Here is a 24,313-nt window from a genome sequence, read left to right on the forward strand (position 1 = left end):
AACTATCCAATAATGGAAAAACAATAGGTACAATTTCATTACCTAAACAGTCCAAAAACATTAATTATAAGAGTATTTATGGTGTTGCAAATAATGAGATTAGTTTGGTTGAAGTGCACATTAATGCTTCCTCCTAACCCAAATTTTCTCTATCAATTAAAAAAGCAACACAAAAAGAATATATATATATAAAGATTGACTTTATAAGAAACAGGAGAACTTGGTCTTCAGCAAAAGAGCACTTGGACGGTTTTTGACAAACGTTGTTCTTCCTAAAACTAAAATGAAATTTGAATCTATTAAAAGAATTTGGAAACTTGACCTTGCTGCCAATCGGCAGATGTTCATTTGCTTGCATCCTACTGCATCAACTATGGACACTCAAGAATAAAGTAAAGTTTGAAGCAAGAAAGTCCAACAAGGAAAGACTGCTAAGACAGACTACAAGCCTATCTCAAATCCCCTAAAAAATCTAACACCCCAACCACCAATAACAACACAATCTCCCAAAACCATCTCCTTCTCTTCCAAGAGTCGACAAATACAATGACCCCAAATTAATAAAGAACAAAAAAGAAAAAGAAATCATGTTCTCTACAACTCCAAAAAAATAAATAAATAAATAAAAAAAAAAAAAAAAAAAAACAACAACAACGTATTCTATTACCTTTTCCAGATGGGTGGCTTCCAGTTTAATAACTTTTTTTCTCCAAATAGACGGCGCGCGGCAAAGTTCCACTTTCCCTGACAAACTTAACAAAACAAAATCAAAGAGATGTCACATGGTTATCGCTGCTACCAACCAATGTTTAAATTGGTTACAGCTTGGAGAAAATTGGCAGCAAAAAAATTGATTAATCAAGAAACTGAAAATTAAAGGTCTAAACTTTGACTTGTTCTTACCTGTGTGTGTAAGAGGGAGAGTGAGGTGAGGGAGGAAGAGAGAGAGGGGGTGGGGTGGGGGTGGGGGTAAATTTCAAAGTGTAATAGTAGAGAGAGAGCAAGCGAAAGCGGGAGCTATGGAGGTAGTAGAGAGACGTGATTTTGTGTTTTTATTTTTCTATGGTTTCTTTTTATGATTTTTTACGAACTGTTTTTTGGCAATAGGGTTTATTCCCTCTTTTTTTCTTTTTTTTGGAAACTCAAATTAAGCGCCAATGAAAAAGGTAAAATTGGTGCGGGTCTTAACAAATTCGTGCTGAAAACAACTAATCCACATAATTGACAAAAAACGCTGCAATTACATACCTTATCTCGACGAAACTCTATTGTCGAAAAAGATGTGGAAAGCAAAAGAATTGGCTACGATTTCTTAAAGCGTCGCCACTTATCCACCACCAGCGACGTACGAAAGCGTCCATAAATATTAGATAGTATTTCCCACGCTCAAGACGTCGCCCAGGACATGTTTATGTCTTCAAAAGTAAATATTTGATTTTTATAAGTAATTTAATATTATTAGCGACGAAATAAACGTAGCAAAAAGGGATGATTTTATATGGCGACAATAAACAATTCGAAAGATACAAAAACGTCGGTAAAGGTGTGTTTCACCTACGATTCTAAAACGTCGCAAGAAATATCGTCGCTAAAAAACCTGTTTGTTGTAGTGCCTATTGTAGAGACAAAATTTTGGAAAAATATATATGACAACCAAATAAATAGGAAAAAAAAACAAAAGAGAAAAAAGTTTAAGAAAAAGTAAACGAATAGGAAACCTGGTGGTAGACCCTCATCTTCAATGCTAACCAAAGATATAATATCATGATACTGTTGAAAGGACCATCAATCCAACAAATTCGACAAATGTTGTTATTCTATATTTTACCTATTTGTCAAACATTTGTTAGCTTTTACCTTTCTTCAAACATGGAGAAGAAATCATGAAAACCCATCAGATAAGGTTTTGCAATAGTGATTGTTCAACTTAAATACTATAAAGTAATGTTAGATTAACATAGATAGGTTCAAGTACCTCAAACTGGTGCAATTCTGAAATTCTTAATGTGATGACGTTCTTTTGCATAATGGAGTCGTGATGGTTAAAACAAAAGTACATCCTTGTGTGACCGCTATAGCACTTCCCATGAGATGTCTTTTGGTGAGAACCCTGCATGTTCTTTTCCATTGTACGATGTCGCTTGCATTATTAGGTAAAAAAGAACATGCATTGAGCTATTTTGAGCAGACCTGAGGACACAGGACCATCGAAACAAAGAAACGTATTCAGATAGACCTTCGTAGAAACAGTGTCAATCCACAAAAGTTCTTCAAATGTGTATTTGAGGTTCTTATATATATAAAGTCACTCGGTAGAGTGAGTATGGAGAAGTTTAACAATAAAAAAAAGAGTAGAAATGGAATGAGTAGTAATGAGCAATTTATAGAATCCCCCGTGAACTAATTTGCAATATAATCACTCAAAAAATTTAGCCAGCATACCTCACCAAAACAGATAGGAACTTCAGATGTTAAATGTGCCAAAATATAGGTAGAGAGGAACGCCTTGTCAGCTGCATTCAATGACTTGTATCATAAATACCCCAGAAAGTTCAAAATAGCATCATCAATCACACTAAAAAACATTGCTAACAAGTCTAGCTACTGCTTGATCCGTTACCCCCTAACCCATGATGAATCATGTAACTACTAGCTTCCTAATAATAATAATAATAATAATAATAATAATAATAATAATAATAATAATAATAATATATGTATAATGTTTTTATTAGTAACGATCATCAAAATGGAAGGAAGTCAGCCAAGATGGCTATTCTGGTGATGCCCACTTCTTCTTTTTGTATTTTTTCTTTTCTCTTCTCTTATGCAGTTTTTTTTTCTTCTTCTTCCATGTTGGAACCACTTATGGAACTATATGGCAGTGAAGGACTCTATGTTACAGCTCGCAACTATGTGCAAATGAGCATCAACATGCTGAAATAATAGGTCCACTTACTGACTTATAGTGTCATCTCAATGCCGAATTACTCGAAAACCATGGCACGCTACTAATCTCATTTTCGAACATAACCACAGTATTAAAACTACTCAAGAAACATGTAACCATTCTCCCCAGATCTAAACTCCTCACCGGTGGACAATTATAGACAGTCCTACCAATACAAATACTAACATTCTCATTATAAAAAAAAATCAAAAAAATCAAAAATAATAATAACAACAAAAATCAAAATCTCACCAAAAAAATTCAGCAACTTCCTCCGCGAAATCACCTAGAACATAAACATTGCTTGCCTTCGTAATATACCCTAAAAGATCATTTTAAAATGTTAAAATTAAATCCCCAATACATGGATTAAATGATACAATGGAAATTGATTCAAGGAAATTGAAAATTAATGATTTAGGTTTCGGGTAAGGTATGGAGTTTGTCTTGGAAAGGAGACAGCTGGTTAGAATTAAAATTGCATTTGGTGGTGATCTGGTCATGTAATTCGTGATAATGAGGATGGTGATGACAGACAGTGTGATGACAGACACTGGGGGTCAAATCCATGAAGCCATTACAGCAAGAGCCTTTTTACAGCGTGTTGTAAGATGCAATTCAAGTACAAAGTAAAAATGCCAATTTACATCACATTCGAGTATAAGATCCTACATCAAGACATATTCCGGTGCTAGAGAAGTTGCATTGTTGTGTCTAATAATTAAGACCAGATTAATAACTCTAAAATTCACAAACATGGTAAAATGCACTTACAGCAATTAACTCTTTTTGAGCTTCCTGCAGCTCATCATTGCTATTCTGTTCCTTCACTATAAGAGCTTGGTTAAGAGCTTCCAAGTCTTCCCGTTCTACTTCTTTCTCTTCCAAGCTCTAGACCATTTCTTTCACTTTTTCCTTGACTTCCATGCCCTCATCACCTACCATGTGCTTAATGACTTTCAGATTCCCTTTCCGTAACTAAATTTCCAACTCCAATGCTTGTTTTGCGTCCAATTGCTTCTTTAATTTGAGAATTCTTTTAAGAAGATCCTCATTTTCCCCCTGAAATTAGTAATCACAGCAAAATGATAGCACACTTAAATTTCAAATTTGGTAAAGAAATCTACATTAATAAAGAAAATTATCAAGACCTAAAAAGACGCCTTTTGATCTTCAGCTAGCTTCAATACTTTCTCATCTGCCTTCTTTTGCTTCATAGAAGCCATCTGAAGCGAACTATTTCTCCTTGAATTCTAATCAAGTAAAAAAAAATGATGTCAGTGATCTTAAACAATCATCAGCATTCCTTATCTAGTCATATGTACCACATCATAAAGCACACTTACATCATTACATGTTATATGCATGCAATGCGACAATAGGAGAGGTAATATCAGTATTGCTCTAAAATATGGCAGAGAAGTGCTAAAACATCAAAAAAATAGTTAAGACATTTGTTTAAGTATTGTTAATCCTCGAATGCATGCCAAGGCACCTTACACTGTGCACAAAACATTCTCCGACAATGTGGACACTCTGATTCCTTAACGACCACACCATCATCATCAATCAAAAGCACCATACAATTCTTATAAGGGTAGTAAAATTTCTGGGTACCAAGTACTATCAACTGCTCATAAAGGGTATTACGCCACCGGTCTAAAACCTCTTTGGGCAAAATGGACCAACAAAACTCAAGTTCCAGTACCCTCAAACAGTTGTTGTTATTCATTTTTTTTTCCTTTTCCTTTTCATTTTCCATTATTGTTTGTTATGCACATGTTGGGGAAAGAAAAGGAAAACTACTCTTTTCCTTTTCCTTTCCTCTCAAATCCGAGGGTTGGGCCATGGACTAGAAAACCTTTTCCTTTTCATCCCTTATAAATCCAATCAACTGAACCAACTAAAACTCCTCACTTAATAATTCAGCCCCAACAGCAATGAAATATTCACAACTTTTTTTTTAATACACGCATATCAGAAACAAACCCTTAGCATCGCCAATAAATTTCATACAAAAAATGCATCAACCAATATACTAATTAAATGAAAGAAACATCTTTTTTTGACGGAAGATACAAACCTGTGAAATTGAAGCTTGGTCCGGCCAATAACAACATCTAGCTACTAAAGAAAACGAAAGCATGAAATTGAAGATTGTTTCGGCCATTGATAACATTAGAGAGAGAAAGAGAGATTATTAAAAATTTGAACACCTAGAACTAATAACAGAGAATTTGAGGGAGATAATTTGATTTGAATAGAGAGAGAGAACCTGATTTAAGAACAAACAGCAACGTTTGCTTTGTATAATTTCTTCAAAGTTTGTTCTTTTCTCCATATCTTCAAAAATCTCAGCAAAATCTATAGAATTTCTGGAACGGTGCTTTCCATTTGTGAAGCCATGGTGGCTTCCCTTCAAGGACAATAGCCTTATTCAATGGTAATGAGGTGCCAGCCTTCGCCATTGCATCCGCAATAATGTTAGCTTCCCTCCACACCGAAGTAATCCTAACATTTTGTAGTTCTTTCAAACAGTTCAGTGATAAGAGCCCAAAACTGTAGTTTTAACCCCTTAACCATCATACTTTTAGACCAATTATGTGAGTAATAATTAAGAGTTAATACTGATTACGTGTTTTTATGCATTTCAGGCTTCAAAGTCCATTATGTGCAGAAATGTGCCACTTTAGCGAGATAAAGGAGCAAAGATCGGTTGCTAAGGAGTTCTGTGAATAAAGGCCAAGATTCAAGGAGACAAAGCCTTTGTGAAGCTGGGTCAAAAGCTGAAAAGTCAATACGGGCGTAAAACTTGATTGCACAAGTCGGTGAGAACTTCGAAGGCCGTATCTTTGGACTCAGACCTCGGAATTGGGAGTATCTTATATCAAAACGATCGGCTCGGAAAGAGATTTCCAATGGTCCAAGCCTTGACCCAATCAGAAGAGCAAAAGTAGACAAAATATCTATCGAAGCCAACTGCAGCTGAAGAGCCCATTTTGGACTAAATAAATTGGGTTTTGGGCTCGATTTTCCGGCCCAAAACATGGCTCCAAGCCCATGCACGATTTTTGGATCTAAAAGTATAAAAACAAAAGTTTGACTCTTTGTTAAAAAAAGGAGGTTAGGTAGTTAAATTAGGTTAGGTAGAAAGTAGGCATTAGAGATTAGTTTTTAGATCCAGATCTAGTTTTACAGTATTTAGTTTTACATTAATTAATTAGTTTATTTCTTGAGTATTGAATCATTGTTTTTATTGTTCATTAGATTAATAAGTTGTTGTTATTCATTCAATCATATCTTTTTCTTATTGTTCTATTAGATTTATAAAGTTAATTACTTATTCCATAATGACATGTTCTTATTATTGTTCTTGTGTTGGGAATGGTAGTATAGAAATTTCACATCAAATCATTACTCTCACCATTGTTCCTTTTGGGTTTGATTAGTTGAATTCAATTTAAGTCTAGACAGTTAAGAGTGGAACGAATCCTTACTCATTATATTGCATGATTATGTTTTGAGAGTAAGAAGAAGTGATTTAAACGTAAGAACGGTAGGATTACGTATTAGTGTTGTTAACATTAATATTTAGGATTCTACTATTTTACGGTTATCAAATGGCCACGCCATCTTAACCTCGTTCTCAAGACAAGAAATCAATTGCTTGAATCCAAGGGCAATCCCCATTCTCTACCCACCCACCCTTTTAATTTTTCATTCTTATTTCTTGAATTTTCGGAGCTGTTCACTATTTTAGGCATAGGGGCTGCGGATTCACAGAGAAAAACACTGCGGTGAAGGTATTTCTAAATTTTCGAAAATTATGAAAATTTTCAGACATAATATTTAATGTGTTGTTGATTTACTGGAATATTTTCAGATTTTTCAAATTTGGTTTACCTTATGAAAAAAATACGATCTTTACAGTGCTGCATTTCAGTTTCCACACCGTATGTTCTTGAAAAACAGACGCGTAAGGTTACTTAGGGAGTTTTAAAAATTCTATAATTTTTACAGAAGTAGCTATCCTAAGTCAGGAGTTTGTAGCAAAATTTGACGAGTTTTTAATTTGTTTTGACCTCCTAACTAGTAGAGTGTTTCCAGTGTGTTTCTACAGTATTGCAAACACTTAATATATGGAACACCAGCCGATAAGGAGAGGTTGTAGAACTCCAATTGCTCTAAAGTTTTTACAGAAACAAGTAGGATCTGTCAGGAGTCTCCAGTAAAAATTTGGAAATTTTTGGCTTTGTTTTGATGGGTTAACCATTCGGTTGTTTGTATTGTGTCCGAAAACAGTTTTGTAAACTTTGCAGGGCAGTAGAGGGACTTTCATAGCTCCGATTGATCTGAAATTTTACAGGCTACTTGATAGACGTCTTAGAAAATTACTATAAAAATTTCAAATTTTTTGGAGTACGATAAAAGGCCTAAAACTCAAAAACCCTGAGGCGCACCTGCGCCCAAAAGGAGCGCACCTGCCCTCAAAACACTGGACATTCGAAAACCCTGAGGCGCACATGCGCCCAAAAGGAGCACACCTGCCCTCAAAACACTGGACATTCGAAAACCCTGAGGCACACCTGCGCCCAAAAGGAGTGCACTTGCCCTCAAAACACTGGACATTCACAAAACCCTGAGACGCACCTGCGCTTAAGGAGAGCGCACCCGCGCCCTAAGCTGAATTTTGCCGGATTTCCACAGGTTTGTTTCGAACGTCGATTTTTCAAGTTTTTCAGTGTTCTAACTTGTTATATACACTGAACACGCGTAAACAAGACGTTATTCATAAGCGAAGCAAGGACGCAATCAGGTATTCCTTTCTTCCACACCTCGCATCTCCAGTTAGAGATTTCTACTAGTATATCAGAATTGTTTGGAGTGTTGCATATTTAGTTAAGTTCGACTTAGTCTTGCATGAGATTAAGGTCTGGTCGAAGAAAAACAACTAACGTAATTACACGGCAACGTCGACAAACACGTCTATCTAGTATACCACCCATTACACCTCTAGCTACTATTCCACACACACCACCTGATATAATGGCTGAAGAAAGAGAGACTCCTCTCTCCTACAAAGCCTTGAGCGATAGCCCCAAATCTTGCATCGTTCTAGCAGACCCAGTGGGGGATTTTTGAATCCCCCCAAATATTTTTAATTTGTTACCCGTTTTTCATGGTTTAGACCATGAAAAACCTTATCAGCACATGCGTAGGATTGAACAAGTCCTAACAACATTCCAACATCCCACGGTTGGTGCGGAACAAATTAAACTGAGGGTATTCCCTTTCATCTTAGCCGATAAGGCGGCGTCTTGGTTAACTGCCCAAACGCCAAACTCTGTGGACTCATGGGCTAAACTTGTTCAATTGTTCATGGAACAGTTTTACCCACCATCAAGACGAGATGAAATGCTTCACAAGATTCATTTCTTCACCCGGAATCCTCATGAATCCTTTTCGGAGGCACGGAATCATTTCATCGATCTTCTCATTGAATGCCCGATCATAATCTTAACGAAAAGACACGCTTTTGTTCGTGCTTTCTTCAAGGGCTTTCACATTATCATAAGGAGGTTCTAGATATCATGGTAGGGGTAGTTTTTCTTAGTAAAGGAGCCTTGGAGGCTTATAAATTCTTAGAAGATCAATCTAAGAAGAACAACAATTGGGGAGGTGCGATTCCTCCCGCTCCCTCCTTTTTCTCTTGAGGTTAAATATGATCCCGAAGCTTAAAACTCTTATCGATGCCCTCACTAAAAAGGTAGATGCCATCTCGTTCAACAACAACCCACTCGGTCATGAACATTAACTCTACTCATTGTAATGCATTTGTAGTCTTGAGCATTCCGACTTCTATTATCCTCTTGTCTATGCACAAACACCACCACAACCATCACATTTCAACCAGTTAACTCAACATCAAGGACAAAGGGAACTTACGGAATAGAGGTTTAGTACCCATAACCCGGAACTATCAACATCAAGACATGAACGCCTTCAACAAGCTTTTAATTCCAATACAACCATCTACGGACAAAATAGTAGTGACCTTGTTGGAGAAACAAAATCAAATTATGCAACAAAACTCCAACTTGATGAAAGATCAAAGATGATCAAAACTCTAATATGATGAAACAAACGATGCAAATGATGCGATCTTTGTGCCAAAAGGTTATTGACATGTCTTCTAACCAAAATAATAACCAAACCGGCGTGTTTCCAAGTCAAGCGTGCCTAATCCTAAGTCAACAAACACCGCCCCGAAATAAAAACAAGATATTTCTTGAATGGTAATATAAACCAAGGGGACCCACAAAAGTCACTACCTTCGTTTAGGGTGAGTAGTTGATAACCAAGTGACTATGCCTAAAGATTACCCGCAAACTAAAAATGATACCATACCAAATACTATAATAGAAACTGAAGACCCTACAACTGTAGAAGTACCAGTTAAACCACAACTAAAAGGGAAAACATTACAAGACCCAATAATAGAAAGTGAAGACCCTACACCCGTAGAGGTTCCAATATGGACACCTAGATAGAAAACGGCTAGAGATAAAGCAAAGACTAATAATACTTTTATCCCCTTCGCTAAAAATAGCGATAAAGCACCATATCCCCAAAGACTAGTTGTGTTTAAAAAGGGCCGAGAATTTTGATGAGATTAGGGAAGTGTTTAAAAATTTGACTATAAACCTACCTTTTCTAGAAGCTATAAAAAGTCTACGTGGACGCTTAAGTTTCTAAAAGAGTTGTGCACCAAGAAGAGGAAAACCAACATACCCCCGCGAAGCATTCTTAATCAACAATATCCCTCTTTATCTGAACATAACGAATTATTAAGTACAAGGACCCGGTCCGTCCCATCAGATAATGCACCTTAGGTGATACCTTCATAACAACTGCTTTTTATTAGACACTCGGGGGAGTGTTAACTTACTCCCTTTTTATTTATATAAACAACTAGGTCTAACAAAACTTCAACCAACCAAAATGACTTTGCGGTTAGCCCGATCGTTCTATTAAGTATCCCAAAATATTCTCGTTAAAGTTCAGGATTTTTACTATCCCGACTTTGTTATTCTTGACACGAAAGTTGCTCATGATTCCATTCCCATCATCTTAGGGCCCTTTCTTGGCAACCACCAATGCCCAAATCAATTGTCGGGATGGCTCAATGACTCTTTCTTTTGGAAATCTTTTTGTAGAAGTTAACATGTTTAGACAAAAGCAGGGGACAACTAGGTTTGCCTGTAGAAGGGAAGTGAAGTCCATTGAGAGTTTTGTACCTCACATTAGTCGCGGTGACACTTTAGTCCCCACACTAGTAGATACCCCTCTTATGGAAGAAGACAAGGATCACAATTTCTACTCCCTAGACGTAGATAACATCAAGGAGGATTTCCTTTAACTCTTTTGCAACCCTTCTTTGCCGCCTCGCGTGTTCTCTCCTATTGACATCCATTCATCCCTTGACGCCATGACGGAAGAATAATTTTTCGCCCTCTATCCCAGTGATTCTTCTTACCTACCTATTGAGGAATGTCTTACATATCTTAAGGCCTCTGATGATATAGACTTAAGAACACTAGTTGAACACCATTCACCCACCTCACATCCTCATGTCACTCATTCACCTTCCATCACGAATGTTCCTCGCCCTCTACTTTTTCAAAGAACCATTGAGTTTGTACTTGACCTTGGCGTTTCTCCTATGCTTCATAACTATCTAAAACCAACTGGTGAAGAAGTAACACCCAAGGACAAGCCACCTGACACTTTTTCATTTTTTCCATTTTTTCCTTCTCAAAATTATCCACATCCTACGTATCTTTCACAACCATCAATTTTCTCACGTTCATTTACTTGGCATCCCCTTCGTAAGAGGACAAAGAAGAAACTGTATGCTCGATTAGGTTTTAGATCTATAAAGCGTTGCTCTCATTCCACTAAGCTACGTCATAGGAAATCTTGGTGCTTAATTCTGTTTGATGGTGCATTCTATGTTAATTATTTGTGGAAAGGCCCACAACTTTTTCGATTGTTGATATATGGTAAACTACATTTTAATACATATATATTAGATAAAGTCTTGAGTATCTAACTATAAAAGACTCATTTTATTCTTCGGTGTACTCCATTCCAATCTTATGTTATGGGAGTGCACCATTAAGGCAACCGGGCCCTCCTTTTGGAGTGAGTGATTGTAAGTGTCGGATTCTTAGTCTACGTTTCATGTGACTCACGCATTTATCTCTTGCACTTTTCTCGTGGATTGAGTAGTGCTTCTCTATGGAGTAAGTTTCATTTTTATTTCTTTATCGTAATTTTGTTTTCTTTTTCTAAAAATCAAACATATAAAAACTAAATAAAATAAAAACATAAACATATATTAGTAAGTCTAGGGAATCTGACTTTAAAAGACCCAAGTTTTCGTACAATACCAACTTTACGGGTATAGGCCAAACAAAAATTTTCAAACTTAAAAAGAGTTTTCCAATTTTGTTTTGGGGTGCATATATATTTTGGTTTTCATTTCAAATCATGTTGCCACCCTAAGCCCATCATGTTTACTCCAAGAGAGTTTGTGTTAGTTAGCACGATACCAGTTTAATTGTGCTTCATATTATCATATCATCTTTACAATATTTACATTCAGTCATGCCAATTTTTGCCACGTTTCTATAGTAAATTCTTTCCTTATCTCTTTACACTTTGAGGACAAAGCGTTCGATTGTTTGGGGGTGGGATAGAAACTTTTAGGATGTAAATTACGCACTTTTATTTATAAAATGTTAAAAATTATAAAAATTAGTTAGTTACATAATTTAATTGGGGTGGTATAGAAACACAATGTAAATGTTAAGCACATATTAGGTTGTATATTACGTATTATTTGTCTTAAAAATAATAAAAATAAAAAGTTTATGTTATACACTTAGGAATATTGGTATTGTTTCTTTCTCTATGCTCTTAATAATCTAGAAGTCTCACGTAGCTTTTGCATTAGAATAGTTTTTAGAAACTTAGGTTAATATGTAGGTAATAATCTTTGCATCTATCTATAAATATATTACATGAGTATCTATGATTGTTTGGCATAAGTTTTCAAATCTAGGCTAGAGTACTTATTCTACAAATCTGTGAGAATATAGCCTAAAGCCTTATATGAGTGAAACATTTGATAAATGACACAAGGGAGAAGTATATTCCGAATAGAGAAATCACACGTCCACTTGATTGACCACTATACCATGTCCTAAGAGAGAATTTAGGCCATTTTTGGATCGATATAGCTAGAAATTCTGACCTAAGTATATTTTCCTTAAGCCCTAATCGAGCCTTTCATTAGCCTTTCCATAAACCACAATTCCTTTATCCTGTTACAAAAACAAAAAAAAATATATATATATAAAAAAAAAAAAAAAAAAAATCAACCTACCCATTTTAGAATAAGTCTGAGAATAGGATGAGTGAAGAAAAGAGAAGAGAAAACCTGTGTAAACAGAAATTAGTTAGTTGCTTCAGAAAAGAAAAAGAAAAGAAGTTTCCATCCAAAGAAAAGAAAAGAAAAATAGAAATAGAAATAAAATAAAAACTCCAAAAATAGAATAAAAGGAGTCGAAAAGCCAAAAGAAAAAAGCTACGGATGGAAACAAAGTGTAGAAGCAAAAGAACAAGGTTTTCTCTTGTTACGTAATATGAAGACCCTATTATCTCAGACTTGTCTTTTTGAATATCCGTTTCCTTCATTCTTAAACCATCTCCTAATCCCCGCAACACCTAATAAAGACCTCTAGCTCAATTAGGAATAGGTTAGTGGGATAGTAAGTGGCAGATGTGTTTGATCAACTTCGACTTCCTTGTGTGTCATTGAGATTGTAAGGTAAAGTATGCCCACCACATTTGGAGTAGCAAAACTTGAGTGGAAAAATCAGAGTGATTTTTCTTGACTTTTATGTGAGAACCTACTTGGGACGCTTATTTCAAAATTTGAAACTAACACATTCTGCATTTCATAGCATTACTCATTGTATATATGTTTATTCAGTAGATGATTGATTATTATACATATATTAGCTTAGGTTTCGACATGATTATTCGTATTCATTGCTAGTAAGATGTATAGATAATTGAGACATAAAAATAAGGAAACAATAGCTTTATTTCTTAGTCGTTGTAGTATAGATGAAGTTTGTGAGTACCTTCACTGGAAAACTCTCACGAGGCTATAACTCGTCCACTAGGGAATTCCTAGTGGTTTAAGGCCTTGTTGCATATGGTCAATGCAATCGCACTCAGCGAAACGAGAGTAGATAGAACTCCATTTTTGGTCACTTATTATAATTTCTCATCTTTGCTTGAGGACAAGCAAAATGCTGTTTGGGGGTGGTTTAATAAAAGCCCAAAACTGTAGTTTTAACCCCTTAACCATCATACTTTTAGACCAATTATGTGAGTAATAATTAAGAGTTAATACTGATTACGTGTTTTTATGCATTTCAAGCTTCAAAGTCCATTATGTGTAGAAATGTGACACTTTAGCGAGATAAAGGAGCAAAGGTCGGTTGCTAAGGAGTTCTGTGAATAAAGGCCAAGATTCAAGGAGACAAAACCTTTGTAAAGCCCGGTCAAAAGCTGAAAAATCAACACGGGCAAAAACAGTGCACAAGTCAGCAGAACTTCCGAAGGCCGTATCTTTGGACTCAAACCTCGGAATTGGGAGTATCTTATGTCAAAACGACCGGCTCGGAAAGAGCTTTCCAATGGTCCAAGCCTTGACCCAATCAGAGGAGCAAAAGTGGATGAAATATATGTCGAAGCCAACTGCAGCTGAAGAGCCCATTTTGGACTAAAGAAATTGGGTTTTGGGCCCGATTTTCCAGCCCAAAACATGGCTCCAAGCCCATGCACGATTTTTGGATCTGAAAGTATAAAAACAAATGTTTGACTCTTTGTTAAAAAAAAGGAGGTTAGGTAGTTAAATTAGGTTAGGTAGAAAGTAGCCATTAGAGATTAGTTTTTAGATCCAGATCTAGTTTTACATTATTTAGTTTTACATTAATTAATTAGTTTATTTCTTGAGTATTGAATCATTGCTTTTATTGTTCATTAGATTAATAAGTAGTTGTTATTCATTCAATCATATCTTGTTCTTATTGTTCTATTAGATTTATAAAGTTAATTACTTATTCCATAATGACATGTTCTTATTATTGTTCTTGTGTTGGGAATGGTAGTATAGAAATTTCACATCAAATCATTACTCTCACCATTGTTCCTTTTGGGTTTGATTAGTTGAATTCAATTTAAGTCTAGACAGTTAAGAGTGGAACGAATCCTTACTCATTATATTGCATGATTATGTTTTGAGAGTAAGAAAAATTGATTTAAACGTAAGAACGGTAGGATTACGTATTAGTGTTGTTAACATTAATATTTAGGATTCTACTATTTTTACGGTTATCATTCAGCCACCATGGTTTTAAGTCCCATAGTATTTCTTTACTGGTGAAAGCTTGAGCTGTTGGGACAGAGTCTGTCTCAATCCATATCTTATTTCATCCCTTCTGAAGTGCCATTTCAACACCCTCAATGATTGCCAGTGATTCTGCTCTATAATTGGAACCAACACCAACATTTTTCCAGAAAGATAATTTAAAGTCTTCTAAATTGTCTCGGTATGAAACACCAATTCCTGACATACCTGGGTTACCCCTAGATGAGCCATCAGTGTTGAGTTTGACGATATCTGGCTCTGGAGGTATCCAGCCACACTGCTTGATTTGTAGGGCTTTTCTTGGTAATGGATTGAGGTCCCAGAATCGAAGGATAGCTAGGTCCTACACTGAATTTGAACTACATCCTATAGAAAGGTTGCCAGTGATTTTAACTTGGGTTCTAACATAAATACGAATTGCACATAGTACTCCATCACAATACACTTTCACAAAAAACACGTTCAATAGATCATATGCGTATAACCTGTACACAAAATGCTTATTTTCGTTGATGAACAATACTTTATTGCTAAATCAGTTACAACTTACAACTACAACTATCTAAAGTAGAATTATTATAGCAATATACCCTATGCATACCCAAAGACTTAAGGAAAGACCCAGCCAATGTACACCAACAGTTGTCAGCACATTAACTTAATACCACAATAAGTTGCTTGAACACCAGACCTTTTTACATAAGATAAACGAACACCATAGCTTGATTTAGTATCAAAAGCCAACGTGTTCAGGGAGCCAAAAAGTGAAAGAGGGAAGAAAGCATACATGTGTGAAGAGAGAGGTTATTTTTCATAATTAGAATCAATTTCCCAAAAATTAAGGGGGAGGGAAAGAGTTTTAAAACTGGTGAAATACTATGGTTTATAGCAACACAGATGCTGAGAAAATCCAAGTCAATAGTTAAACCCTTTTACCTCTGTCCTAAAAACTGGGCTATAGAGGCCAATAGTTAAACCCTTTAACTATGTCCTAAAAACTAAGCTACAGTTCGTGTGATCAAGAAAATAAGGATCCAAAGTTAGAAGAAAAAAAAATACCTTGAAAAAATACCTCAGCAAGTGCAATACGTTCACTCATAGAAGTAGGTTGTGTTTTATCCATGCTCGGGAGAAAATGGAAAACAGTAAACATTTTATGAGAACATGACAGACTACATATCATTGTGAATATTGTGCTATTATCTAGCGAATTCATTGTACGTGTAGAATGACAATGAGATCATTAAATAATGAGAGTTCATACGCCTAGATATTAATAGTTGTACATGGACATGAACTTTCAAATTCTAATACAATGCAAGAAGGAACTCATTAATTCTTGCTACCTTTTGAAAGTAGCCTTTTACAATTGGTACTAAGTCGGATACAATGGGTGCACAAGACTTAATCAGACAGAACTTGATAAAATCAACAACACAATCAAAACTTGATCAAATCAACAACACATAATCAAAGACTTTTACCAAACAACAACATAGTAAACGCAAAGTCACTATACTATGTGAATAACTTAACACCACGCAATAGCATTGTATGTAACAATCAACAATCTCAATATGCATCTTTTAAAATCAAAATAACTTTAGACACTCATTGGCATGAGGCATAGTCGAATCAAATAAGATGAGAAAATAGAGATCGAAGAAGGGGATTAGAGATCAAGCACGATTATTACCTTTCAAGCGAAAGCTTCGTGCAAAACCCTTGAAGCTCTGTTTTCGTAAAGAAATAGTTTGGGTGTTGAACTGTTGATCGATCAACTGTTGTATTTTCGAAATCTGATTCGATTAGAGAATGAAATGGGGTTAGTGGGAGTGAGAGAGAGAGATACTTGGAAGGAATGAATCGCCTCTTGGGTTCCAATGCAGCACTGATTGGATGGCGGACAAAATCTTATTCTTTTGTTAAGAGTCCTTACGTATCTTTATAACTTCTTCCGATAGCGCTGTTGAACCATCACGACTAACTCATCGTTTTTCTTAAAGGCTAGTTTTTTTTTTTTTTTTTGGTAAAGGTCGGGATGGGGTTTTGAGTTTTGACGAAAGGTTTATTTATCTTCTTATTTTATTTCAGATTATTACGCGAACAATTTCCAAAATTGGGTGTGAGTTTGTTTTTTTTTTCCTGCCGAATCATTGTCAGTATTTGTGTGAACGGTGGACCATTGACATACTCTCTAGTAAGTGCACAGAGGATGCCATAGCCCATTAACATTTTATTCACCTCTACACTATAAGGTATGGAGTTTGTCTTGGAAAGGAGACAGGTGGTTAGAATTAAAATTGCAATTAGTGGTGATCTGATGATCATGTAATTCATGATAATGAGGATGGTGATGACGGACAATGTGTGGATATCCATGTTGCGATTTCAGTATTGAATTTCATTAATAATAAAATAAAGCTTGACTTACTTCTTCGCAGATTTGTTTGCAGTATTATTTCAAATCAATCTGATAAAAAAAATCTCTTTAGGCGGAGGACGACAATGAATCCCTGGTAGATTATCCTTTCTTCTACACTTGCTCACTGTGAAAGCAAAAAAAAAATCGAATTTAATAGAATCAATTTTTAAATCAAAGAGAGAAAAATCAGTAATTTAAATAGAAAAGTGTTAGAATTGAGTTAAGGTTTTCACATACCTTGTTTGACCAACTGTAGTCTTAAAACTACAAATTGTTCAAATCATATCGTTTCTCATCTCAAGAAATTGAGGTTACAATAATTAACAATACAGAAAAGTTAATGAGTTAATCAGCAAATTTTGATTGATTATTAGCAAACAATTTAATACACACAATTATTAACTTACTTGGTATGTTCTGGAGAAGTGCTTGTATAATATACTTTGGTTTTGTATCGATCAACTTTTGAATCCACCCATTTGCCCCAGGTAGATTGTTGGAGTTATCCCTCACATGAGGAGAGAAAACAGAGCTGGACAGAAATGGGCGAATTCGGCGTTGGAAATGCGAGAGGCCAGCGCTCGGATGGGCGTGACTTCGCTCGGGGTTCGATAGAATAGGGCGACCAGCTTCATAGAGGGGGCTTAATTCGCTTCCGGTGTCTTTTAGCGTCTTAGCGCTCACATAGAAGGGCGCTGGCGCCAGTTCATTTTTTCGTGGGCTTGCTACAGTACCCGCGAAATTTGGTTTTTGGAGATAAAACCAAAAATCAAGGTTTTGGAAAACCTAACCTAACAAGTCAGAAGGATTGGAATCCAGACTAAAACAAAGAGAGAGAACCTTTACAGAGATACAACCCTGTAAAGAGATAAGAGTGATCTAGTAAGGTGAGAGACTGAAAGGAGAGATTGTAATCTTCCTTCCCACTTTATTAAGAACTGGCTCTTGTGGAAGTAGGCATCATTGGCCGAACCACGGTAAATCTTTGTGTTGTGGTTTTGCTTTTACTGCTTTACATTATTATCTGTTGTTAATAGTTGTTTAGCGAGTTGGGCATGTTAGTATAGGTTGTAGTTGATATTTAGATTTTGTCCGGAGTTGAATTGTGTTCAAATACAAGTTATCTGTGTAGTGGGGAATCGATTGGTATTGATATAATCCCCAACAAGTGGTATCAGAGCCTTGGTTAGAATAGCCTAGGGTGTTATCGAATCTTGGTGGGAAGGTGTTTGTGAAATTCTCGAGAGAAGATTTGAGGTTAAATAACTTGTAGAGATGGACCATTCCGTGAACACTCGTATGATGAGTCCTGAATAGGAAGAACTACACCATCCGGAAAGCCAAGATGGAAGACTTGCTATCTTTGCAAGGACTTGGCACTTCCCATTGAGAATGAGGGAGTAAAACCAGAAAAGACTGATGAGGCTGAGTGGAAAAAGCTTGACAGAAAAGCGATTGGATACATTCGACAGTGGATTGACGACAGTGTCTTTCACCATGTGGCCCAAGAGACTACAAACCTTGGCCTATGGAAGAAACTCGAAGACCTTTATGAGAGGAAGTCGGGTGGAAACAAAGTGCTAGTCGTTAAGAAGTTTGCAGACACGAAGTACCAAGAAGGTTCTTCAATGTCTGAGCATCTTAATGAAGTACAGAATATCATCAATCAGATGCATTTGATGAAGATCAATTTGGGAGACGAAGTTGAGGCTTTGTTTCTATTAGGCTCTCTACCCGAAAGTTGGGAGACATTAGCAGTTTCTCTACATGGAGCAGCCAAGGATGGAATTGTTACCATGGAGATGGCTACCACGTCTTTGTTGAATGAGGAGACTAGAAGGAGTGCAAGAAGCAGCTCTTCTCACTCAGAGATCCTTTTCACAGAGAAACGGGGGAGAGGTCAAAACAGAAAACCATCTCGTTCTAGAGGTGATGACAGAAGTAAATCTAGGGGTGAAGCTAGAACTCCTAAGGCAGAGAGGCAATGTTACTATTGTGCCACAAAAGGCCACTTCAGATATGAGTGCAGAACACTGAAGAGGGATGAGAAGAATAACTGTGTACATGAAGACATGGTGCAGAGGAACGGAAACACAGGCAGAGATACTACCGCACTAGTCGACGACCTAGTGGGAATTGTGTCAGATTGTGGTGTGTCTTTGTCTTAGTACCTCATGTCGGGATCTGAGTGGGTGATAGATCTGAGGAGCATCCTATCACGTCACAATCGCAGGGATTCTTCACTACCTACGGTGTGGTGAATATGGTGAAGTGAGGATGGGTAGCGATGGCGCCTCAAGATTATAGGCATTGGAGATGTTCATATAGAAACCAATGTCGGCTACACCTTGACACTCAAGGATGTAAGACATGTCCCCGACATACGGTTAAGCCTAATTTCGGTTTGGGAAATTAGATGACGATGGCTTTGTAAACTCGTTTGGTAGCGGGTATGGAAACCGAAAGAGAGGTTCCATTGTAGCAGCCGGAGGAAAGAAAACTTGCTCTCTTTACAAAACACAGGCTAGTTTGTGTAAAGCGTATAAACAAATCTTGCGCAGAAGAAGAAGCTTCATCTGAACTGTGGCACAAGAGACTGTGTCACATGGGCATAAAAGGGATGGAAGTTCTTGCTAAGCAAAAGGCCGTGCCAGACATTAAAGGTACACATTTAAATACATGTACTCATTGTTTGGTAGGAAAGCAACACAGGGTGTCTTTCCAAAGATTCCCGTCTCACAGAAAGGACACTGTCCTTGAGCTAGTGCACACAGACTTATGTGGTCCTATGAGAGTGAAGTCCCACCAGGGAGCTTCGTACTTCTTGACATTCATTGATGATGCGTCAAGAAAGATATGGGCCTATAGTCTGAAGACCAAGGATGAAGTACTTGGCGTGTTTGAGAAATTCCACAGCATGGTGGAAAGAGAGACTGGGAAGTTGTTGAAGTGTATTCGCTCAGATAATGGGGGTGAGTACATTGGGCCATTTGAAGAGTATTGCCAGAGTCATGGGATTCGTCATGAGCAGACCGTTCCCAAGACACCGCAACAGAATGGAATAGCAGAGAGAATGAACCGTACCATTGTAGAGAGGATGAGATGCATGCTATCTCACTCTAAGCTACCTAGAAGCTACTGGGTAGAAGCAATGCGTACCGCCGTGCATGTGATCAACCTGTCCGCCGAAGCAAAGCCTCTGAATAGTGATTATCGAGAGAGTATGGTCAGGCAGAGATGTTGATTATGGATACTTGAGGGTATTTGGGTGTAGGGCATTTGTGCATATTCCGAAGGATGAGAGATCCAAGCTTGATGACAAAGCCAAGCAGTGCATTTTTCTGGGTTATGGAGATGAAAAGTTTGGTTACAAACTCTATGATCCGATTAACAAGAAGGTAATCCGAAGTCGAGATGTTGTGTTCTTAGAAGACCAAACCATAGCAGACTTTGAGGAGGGTGAGAAGCTATAGGCTTTCACCAATGATCTTGTTGATTCAGAACCAGAAGTTCCTACTGTGGAACGTGCAGAAGGCATTGAGAATGCAGAGAACCATGAGTTTGAAGCTCATGATGAGAATCCTATTGCTCATGATGGGATAGAACCTATTGGTATAGAAGATGTAGATGAGATGCATAAACCACCACCAGAGCAAGCAGAAGTGCAATCTCCTGAGGCACCAGCAGATGGGGCAAGGAGGTCTGACAGAGGGAGAATAGCTTCAACCAGGTATCCACCACATACGTACGTGCTACTATCGGATGGTGGAGAACCTATGTACTATCAAGAGGCACTTGAAGGTACAGACAAAGAAAAGTGGTTGAAGGCCATGCATGACGAGATGGATTCTTTGCATAAGAATCACACTTATGAGTTAGTTGAGAAACCCACAGGGAGAAAAGTTCTCAAGAATAAGTGGATATACAAAGTCAAGCATGAGGAGAACAATCCTCACCCAAGGCACAAAGCTCGCCTTGTTGTGAAGGGATTCGGTCAAAGGAAAGGAATTGACTTTGATGAGATTTTCTCTCCTGTAGTGAAGATGACTTCTATCCGGGTGGTATTGGGTATGACCGCAAGTATGAACCTAGAGGTTGAGCAACTAGATGTTAAGACAGCTTTTCTTCATGGAGACCTTGAAGAAGATGTCTACATGGACCAGCCAGAGGGGTTTGAGGTCAAAGGCAAGGAGCACCTAGTATGCAAGCTGATAAAGAGCTTGTATGGGTTGAAGCAAGCACCGAGACAGTGGTACATAAAGTTTGATTCCTTTATGGCGAAGCAAGGATACAAGAAGTCTGCTTCCGATCATTGTGTGTTTGTTCAGAGATTTCCAGATGGGGATTTCATTGTGCTATTGCTGTATGTGGATGATATGTTGATAGTTGGCCCAAACATCAACAAGATATCCAAGCTGAAGAAAGACTTGAGTAAGTCCTTTGAGATGAAGGATTTGGGTCAAGCAAAGCAGATACTTGGGATGTGGATCACTCGTGACAGAAAGAGTGGGAAGTTGTGGCTTTCTCAAGAAAGCTACATTGAGAAGGTGTTGAAGAGATTCAACATGGATCAAAAAGCGAAAGCCGGTCGGTTATCCGCTTGGTGGCCGGTTTAGCATGACCAAAGAGATGTGTCCAAAGGGTGAGCATGAGCAGAGTCGGATGGAAAAGATTCCTTATGCATCCGCGATGGGGCGCTTTGATGTATGCCATGGTGTGTACTAGACCGGATATTGCTTTTCGCCGTTGGGGTGGGTAAGCGATTTTCATCAAACCGGGTAAAGAGCATTGGGAAGGTGTTAAGTGGATATTGAGATATCTCAAAGGCACTTCCAAATCGTGTTTGTGTTTTGGTGGAAGTAAGCCCTTACTTGAAGGCTACACTGATGCAGACATGGCAGGTGATGTTGACTCGATGAAGTCCACCTCCGGTTATCTGGTTACTTTTGCAGGGGGAGCAGTTTCTTGGCAATCTAAGTTGCAAAAGTGTGTTGCCCTCTCCACTACAGAAGCCGAGTACATTGCAGCCACTGAGTGTTGCAAAGAGTTGCTATGGATGAAGAGGTTCTTCGACGAACTAGGGCTAAAGCAGAAACAGTTTGTAGTTCTATGTGACAGTCAGAGCGCCATCCACTTGAGCAAGAATCCGAGTTTTCATTCTAGATCCAAGCACATACACGTGCGTTATCATTGGATTAGAGGTACACTCGAAGACAAGCATTTGTGTATCGAGAAGATCCATACCGACAAGAACGGGTCGGATATGATGACCAAAGTCTTACCGAAAGGTAAGTTTGATGTTTGTTGTGCTATTGCCGGAATGGCAACACACTCCTCCCTATTGATTTGGCAATTGCATGGAGGTATCCCCCACCGCTCGAGGGGAGATTGTTGAGTTATCCCTCACATGAGGAGAGAAAACAGAGGACGTAAACGGGCTTAATTCGGCGTTGGAAATGCCGAGGCCGCCAGCGCTGGGATGAAGCGACTTGCGCTCGGGGTTCGATAGAATAGGGCGACCCGGCCATAGAGCGGGGCGCTCAGCTTCCGTGTCTTAGCGACTTCAGCGCTCATCATGGAAGCGCCTTCAGCGCTCGAGTCTATTTTTTCGTGGGCTTGCTACAGTACCCGCGAAAGTTGGTTTTTGGAGATAAAACCAAAAATCAAGGTTTTGGAAAACCTAACCTAACAAGTCAGAAGGATTGGAATCCAGACTAAAACAAAGAGAGAGAACCTTTACAGAGATACAACCCTGTAAAGAGATAAGAGTGATCTAGTAAGGTGAGAGACTGAAAGGAGAGATTGTAATCTTCCTTCCCACTTTATTAAGAACTGGCTCTTGTGGAAGTAGGCATCATTGGCCGAACCACGGTAAATCTTTGTGTTGTGGTTTGCTTTTACTGCTTTACATTATTATCTGTTGTTAATAGTTGTTTAGCGAGTTGGGCATGTTAGTATAGGTTGTAGTTGATATTTAGATTTTGTCCGGAGTTGAATTGTGTTCAAATACAAGTTATCTGTGTAGTGGGGGAATCGATTGGTATTGATATAATCCCCAACAGTTAATCCTTTTTGGAAAGCATCTAAACGATCCTTATCTTTATATAATTTGGCTCCTTCTTCAATGAAATCCCATCTGCAATCAACATGAGTACTACTGATGAACACATATTAAAAACCCATTGATTAAGGAGAAAAATGAGATACTAAGAATTCCTACGATTGGGCGTCGCCTGTATGATGCCACCAATGCCATGTGTTGACGACCAACATGTCCATTCCTTCCCATAATTTGCCACCCTCGATCGAATCAAGTTTTAGGATGGTGCCAATTTTTTCACTTACTATATCCACTAAAAATGTATTGCGGTTGAACATTAGTGAAACATTGTACTCCTGCACAAAACATCAACAACGAATAGCCTCATATATGAGCACGAAAATAAGGTGATCGACCATTGTTCTTTGCGTGAATTGAAATCATTTTCTAGGTAATTTGACAAACCTGGAATATAAATGAGGAGACCCAGCCATTACTTACTATGTTACTTCACTATATCGTCCTATGGAGAGTTTGGAGGTGTCGGGTTTGTTTTGAAGGAAGTTTTTTTTTTTTGGTAAGGGTCGGGGTGAGGTTTTGAGTTTTGACGAAAGGGTTATTTCTCTTTTACTTTAATTTGGGATTGCTACGCGAACAGTTCTCAAAACTGGGCGTGAGTTTGTATTTTTTTCTGCCGAATCATTATAAAAGCTGAGTTGTCTATCTAAGAGAAAAAAGGGGCTGACGTGTTTCATTGGGAGCATTCTCGATTGTTTAGTATTAATGGTCTTTGATTGCCAACAACGTCTGTACTGGCAGCCATTTGTAATAAGCACTACTTAGATAGTTGTAATTTTGTAATCATCTTGATATCATTGTGTAAGAGATCTCCACAAAGACCTAGAAGATGACACATTACCTATTCCTACACGACTCTTACAACCCAAGCTAGAGTGGTGAAGGCCTAGGTGCTAGGCGCTCTTCCACCGCCTGACTACCGCCTAGTGTTTTTTAGAACATTGTAACTGGCATGTCCGTGTTTAAAAAATTTTGATCATAAAGACACAATCCCATTTTTCTTTATAGTTTCAAGCTATTTTTTTTTCCAATAACCTTATATAGTTTCAAATAAATAGTCTAGAGGGCCAATTTGGGGAAAAAATAACTCTAGAGGACACTGTTTTTTGTGAGTAACTCACAAGGACAATTTTTAGGAAAAAGTAACTCATAACCCACTATTTCAAAATTAGGAACCCTTAAGGACAAAATAAGTTGGCCTGGCCTTTTTACATTTTTTTAAATACCTGTTTTACCCCTCCGTGTTATTATAGATATAAAGTATAGAAATTTACATTTTTTTATTATACCCTAATAATAGATATGAACAAT

The 24,313-nt window shown here is 37.6% G+C and overlaps 2 long non-coding RNA genes across 6 annotated transcripts; both read right to left on the minus strand.

Annotated features, from left to right (window-relative positions):
• LOC147506434 (uncharacterized) lies at positions 1-17,376 on the minus strand. Of its 5 annotated transcripts, XR_015193749.1 has the most exons (10): positions 17,292-17,376; positions 16,894-17,008; positions 16,156-16,258; positions 4,102-4,203; positions 3,725-4,012; positions 3,203-3,272; positions 2,443-2,513; positions 1,976-2,190; positions 668-752; positions 1-272 (listed from the first exon to the last, which is right to left on the minus strand). It is a non-coding gene; the product is annotated as an uncharacterized LOC147506434 (long non-coding RNA). The 5 variants fall into 5 exon arrangements; XR_015193750.1 differs by lacking the exons at positions 16,156-16,258; positions 16,894-17,008; positions 17,292-17,376 and adding exons at positions 1,249-1,415; positions 5,034-5,487; XR_015193751.1 differs by lacking the exons at positions 16,156-16,258; positions 16,894-17,008; positions 17,292-17,376 and adding an exon at positions 5,226-5,487.
• Positions 17,377-22,944: 5,568 nt separating this feature from the next.
• On the minus strand, positions 22,945-23,606 carry LOC147506435 (uncharacterized). The gene is made up of 3 exons (XR_015193753.1): positions 23,390-23,606; positions 23,105-23,280; positions 22,945-23,020 (listed from the first exon to the last, which is right to left on the minus strand). It is a non-coding gene; the product is annotated as an uncharacterized LOC147506435 (long non-coding RNA).
• Between the last annotated feature and the right edge of the window lie 707 nt (positions 23,607-24,313).

The sequence above is a fragment of the Coptis chinensis genome, chromosome 4, assembly GCF_015680905.1.
Source record: "Coptis chinensis isolate HL-2020 chromosome 4, ASM1568090v1, whole genome shotgun sequence".
Lineage (NCBI taxonomy): Eukaryota > Viridiplantae > Streptophyta > Magnoliopsida > Ranunculales > Ranunculaceae > Coptis > Coptis chinensis.